Source organism: Cavia porcellus, unplaced genomic scaffold, assembly GCF_034190915.1.
Source record: "Cavia porcellus strain 051 isolate PalLab524CR breed Dunkin Hartley unplaced genomic scaffold, mCavPor4.1 scaffold_7, whole genome shotgun sequence".
In the NCBI taxonomy this organism is placed as follows: Eukaryota; Metazoa; Chordata; class Mammalia; order Rodentia; family Caviidae; genus Cavia; species Cavia porcellus.
In genome coordinates this window covers 56,745,451-56,751,475 of record NW_026947490.1, presented here as the reverse complement: position 1 = coordinate 56,751,475, position 6,025 = coordinate 56,745,451, and positions in this window count along the sequence as shown.

The window sequence follows — 6,025 nt, the reverse complement described above, 5'->3', positions numbered from 1 at the left end:
ATATCAAGAGGCATTTTACCTTGATCTAAAGGAATGAATGAACAAATTTCTAGGACAAGAATCGCACAATCAGCATGACCCTTTGAGTTTTTTAAATAAAGATTTGAAGATATCAAAAAAAGATCTGGACAGCAAAAGTGATAATCTAAAGAATGTCTCTTCCTGGATCATTTAGCACTTTGTAGATCCTTTTATATTGTGTTTAAAATTATGCTTATAGTTGCAATTTTGACAAAACTTTTGACTCTGCTTATAGAAGGTCTTTGGCTTTAGATAAGAAGGTGATAAGATCTACATATACTCTTTAGAGAAGACGGGAAGGAATTCATTCCTCAATAGGAGGAATGAATGGTATGAGAGAGCTATGAGCAGAAGGTCTCTAACTTGTGTTCTTCTGTTGGTGTAACCTTTTGTTCCCAGTGGCAACCCCTATAAAGTGTTTAATAGGTAGAGGGAGTGTTGTGGTTAATCTAGGTTGTCAGTTTGATTGGCTTGAGGAAGCCTACGAGATTAGAAAAGTGGATGGGTCACTGGTGTGACCTGGTGGACTATATCTGGTTCCTGGCCCCTTCCACTCCAGTCCTTCCCCTCCTCTTCGTTTCCTGGCTACCACAAGGTAGAAAACTTTCATCTGTCATACTGTTCAAACATGATGTTCCTGCCTTGGCACCAGTTGGCCATGCACGGACTGAATTCTCTGGAACTGTGAGCCAAACAAACTTCTCCTTTAAGTTTCAGGAGTCAAATATCTTGCCCAGCAACAGAAACCTGACCAATTAAAAGAAGCAATATAAAAACAGCTGTGTGCCTGTCTAATGGTAAAGAGAGAAGGAAATGAAAATCGACTCAGAAGAGATTTGATTTCAAACACTCTTGCCAAAGTGGGCAATGAAAAGTATGTCACCATTTCCTATTAAAATCACCCTTGAATGCAATCAGAAGAGAGCAGACTGACCTCAGCATTCCTGGAATTGACTCCTTTATCAGGAGGAAAACAGGTTATCAAAAGAGCAGTTAAATGATAAATGACAATAATAAACATGTTTGTTTCGAAGACAGCATAAGGAATGGGATAGTGGCTTTCCATTAACCAACTAAAGATTCACTAAAAATGTATGATTGTAAGAAATGTTATCAGGACCTATGGACTCACAAGGATAGAGATGCTGCCCCAAGAGTATCTGGAAATGTGTGCAAGATAGATTACTATACTACTAGTCTCTGCCAGTCCATCAAAAAGAAGAGTGTGCTGTCATTGTTTGATTGCTTGATCATTTTTGTGCCTAGATCTTGTAACCTGAACAACTATTTCTAAAATAACAATACGCAGCTGGGTGTGGTGGCTCATGCCTGTAATCCCAGTAGTCCGGAGGCTGAGGTACGAGGATGGTTGCGAAAGTGAGTTCAAGGCCAGCCTGAACTGCATAGAGACTCTGTCTCAAAAAAAAGACAAAAAAAAAAAAAAAAAAAAAAAAAAAGATAACAATATGCAATACATTAACATTGGCTTCTTACTGTTTTTTTAAATTCTGTATTATTTCTATCATTTTTTCTTTTTTGCTTTTTAAAATAAAAAAAAAAAAAAACAGTGTCTGGAGCAGGGAGGAAAGCAAACATCTGTACATCCAAGCCAAGGCAGTGTGCACAACAGCCATGACCACATGTCAAAGGACAGCAGAATTCAGAGACAAAATTAGATCCTAGATTAGGTTTAAGTTAAAACCATGGAAAGAGACGACTCTCTGAGATAAAGTCTTTGAAGTCAGAAAGATCAGACAGATGACATTAGAGAAACAAGATAAAATGACAGAATAGGTTTAAACGACAGACTAAAGCTTGTGAGGCTTATACTATAGTTTTTGGAAACACTTTGAGCAAGAGAAACAGGATCACAACAGCATTCTGGGAAGTTTAACATGCCCGAGGGCTCAGGAGTGGAAAGAAATGGAGTCAGGAGAAACTAGATAGTCAATGCAATCAGTCAGGCATATCAATGAGGCTGGACCAGGAAGGTTCCACTGTGAACACTATGAAGCCATTGTTTCCTGACTAGTCGGGCTGGGTAAGGAGACTGCGAGGGTGTGTCGCAAATCATTCAGAAAGGAAAAACATACAACAAAGTTTCTGGTTATATATGGCTTATGCAAATGTTCCTTTTTCAAAGATCTTGTAGGAAAGTCCCTCCTTTGTTATTTTTCCTCTGTATGAACTCACCTTGTTTATTCTTAATATAGGATCGAAGCAAGGATTTGGTCAAATGAGCTATAAATCCACAAAGACAAGGAGAGAAGACCAGGAATGGGAAAAAGACCCAGATCTAAAATGCTAATAAAAATGTGGTTTTCTGAAAGGAAAGTGGTTTGAGTTGGTCATTAATGCAATTCTGATGGAGATCCTGATTCATTCTGGTCAGTCCTGTATCAGTGCCTCTGAGATACCTGTGCACCCAGCTCACCTTAGACTGCACGAGTGACCTCATGTGGAGCAAACAGGAAGAATGCAGGTTTGATGATGGATTTGGTTTGCACAGCGTGCTGATGCCTTCTGGAGCATTACATGAAGGTTCTAGAGAGATCTCCTTATAAAATGCACACCCACCACAGTTGCTTCAAAATTTTGCTATGAGGAACATTCATTAAAGTTTTGAAAATTGCATGACAGATGTATTTTACTAGGCAATTATTGAGAAAATACAGGAACTAGGCAAGTTCAAGCCAAGTTTGTGACTTCCAAGTTTACTCTTCTCTTCCATAACACAGGTCTTATGATAAATGGTGTATATGAAAGTGACAACCCAACAGTAGATAAGAACAAACTAAATTATACTTTAAAATATAGGTTCTTTTGTTTTGAAAAAATTTAAACTGATTTTTTTTTTGTACTAGGGATTAAACTCATGACCTGATGCCTGCCAGGCAGGTGCTTACACTGCCGAGCTAAATCCAATTTAAGGTACAGGCATTAGACATCATTGGCTGCAAGGAAGGAATATCAGAGTGGAATGGCCTGGGGGTACAAAGATGCTTAGTTCAAAGTACAGTGGAAGAGTGCCAGAGAGGGCCTAGGGACTAGATAAGACCACAGCACAACACTTCCATGACCTTCTCAGACATACCCACAAGTGCATTTTACTTGCTTGTTCCTACATTTTGCAATACTTTTAAGAACCCAGCTTTATAGATATCAGGCTTTTCATCTTCGGCAGACTACATATTCATTTGAGATTCATGTGTAAAAATACTAGTGAGCAACTTGAGGCATCTATCTCTTGCACTTTAATGGGAAGGTGAGAACTAGATTATATCTCAGATTTTTTTCTAGTGCTAATTCTTAATTTTGTGACTTTAAGTACCACCATCTCCTTGAATTTTACAAGCAAACTGAGCAACAGTGTGGTTTCATTAGGCGAGGTTGTGTGGACAGTTCACCCAGATGCATTGTGACAGTTTCCTCATCACTAAAATAGTGGCACTAATTGAACATCCCTCATGTGGGAGTTGCGTGGATTACATGGACTAATTATACAAGGAATTTATAACAGTAACTGGAAAATGGTAAGCACCTAATAATTGATGGTGCTATAAGAAATTATGCTGGGAATCTTGGGTCCTCCCATGTGGTGGTGATGTTCAAAATGTCATTAGCTTCCCTTCACAGCCTGCAGGAGTCTCTCCTCTCCTAAGGATGATCCATACCCCAGGATGTGCTTGCCCTGGCCGAGGTGTCCCATTTCAGGGTCTGATTACAGCTTGGGCATTTCTATGGGATTATTTACACACATTTGTGAAAGACCCTTTGGTGAAATGAAAATGGATGGGCCACAGACCATGGAAGCAGCTTAGCTACTCTGAAGAATCTGCTTAACCTTGTCAACTAGATTGGCTCAGGAATGGCCTAGAGATTAGCAAAATGCCCTGGCAGGTATGTCTGGGAAGGTCACGGAAGTGTTGTGCTGTGGTCTTATCTAGTCCCTAGGCCCTCTCTGGTATTCTTCCACTGTACTCTGAACTAACATCTTTGTACCCCCAGGCCATTCCATTCTGCTATCCCTACCTTGCAGCCGTGGACTGAAACTTTTGAAACCATGAACCAAATAAACTTCTCCTCCTTTAAGTTACAGGTATACTGTATTTTGTCCCAGCAGCAGGAAAGTCACCAATTTGATTTTCATATTTCAATGCGGGGCTCTGAAGCATAGAGATTTCTACATTTAAACCTGGTGATCTAGGCCATTATAAAGACATTTCTGTCCACGTTGAAGATAGGATACATTGTATTTAACACTTTTTTTTTGGTAGGAGGGATTAAACTCCAAGTCCCAGACCTCATGCTTATCAGGCAGGTGCTTACACCACTGAGCTAAATCCCTGGCTGTACTTTTAACATTTGGATTAAAATGTTTAAAAGCTAGGATTGATAATGGAGATATTGAAATGGAAAGTCTCCTAGAAAAATATGAATTGCCAAAGCTGGATCATGAAGATATAAAACTGCTGAATAACTCAATTTCAGTTAATGAAATTGAAAATGTAATTAAAAACATACCAACAAAGAAAACCCCAGGTCCTGATGGAGTCACAGCTGAATTCTACAAGAAATTTAGGGAAGACTTAATGCCAACACTTCTCAAACCTGTCAAAGAAGTTAAAGGGGAAGCAAGTTTTCCTAGTTCATTCTTGGAAGCAAGTATTACCCTTATACCAAAACCAGAGAAAGATCAAAAAAGAGAGCTACTGGCCAATCTGCCTAACAAACATAGATGCAAACATCCTCAGTAAAATACTGGCAAACACAAATGCAGCAAATCATAAGAAGATTATACACCACAATCAAGTGGGATTCATCCCAGAAATTCATGGATGATTCAAAATATACAAGTCAATAAATGTAATACACCATATGAACAAAGCCAGACAAGAATCACATGATCATCTCAATAGGTGCAGAAAAGATTTTGATAAAGTTCAACAATCATTCATGATAAAAACTCTATAGAAAATCAAAATAGATGGTCTTTACCTTAATTTGATAAAAGCCATATACGATAAACCAACAGCCAACATCTTACTAAATGGATAAAACCTGAAAGCTTTCAACCTAAAATCAAGAACAAGGCAAGGATGATGTCCATTATCACCACTCCTATTCAATATAGTTCTGGAAACACTAGCCAGAACAATTAGACAAGAGAGTGAAATAAAAGGAATAAGGCTAGGAAAGGAAGAATTTAAAGTATCATTATTTGCAGATGGCAGGATACTCTACATAGAAGACTTCAAAACTCCACTGAAAGACTTCTAGATCTAATAATCAAATTTAGTAATGTATCTGGATACAAAGTCAACATTCAAAACTCAATAACATTCCTGTACACAAACAACAAACTTACTGAGAGACAAATAAGGAAAATCAGAGCCTTCACAATAGGGCCCAAAAAATGAAATACTTAGGTAAAAGGAAGTAAAAGATCTATATACTGACAATTACAATACTCTGAAAAAAGATATCAAAGAGTATTTCAGAAAATGGACATTGCTTGCTGATATATAGGAAGAACAAACATTGTGAAAATGGTCATTCTACCAAAATTGTTATACAGATTTAATGCAATTCCAATCAAAATACCATCCGCATACCTCACAGGATCTAGAGAAATCAGTCCTAAAATTCATCTGGAACCAGAGGAGACCTAGAACAGCAAAAACAGTCCTGAGCTACAAAGGCAAGGCAGGAGGCATCACAATTCCTGACTTGAAATTATACTACAAAGCTACTGTGACAAAATCAGCATTGTACTGGAATAAAAACAGACCTAAAGATCAATGGACAAAATTAGAAGATGTAGCCACAACTATTAACACACACAGTCACCTTAACTTCAACAAAGGGGCCAAACAAGTTCAATGGAAGAAAGATAACATTTTTAATAAATGATATTGGAAAAACTGGCTTTCCACTTTCCATATGACAAAAACTAGAACTAGACCCATGCCTATCACCTTGCACTAAACTGAAGTCAAAATGA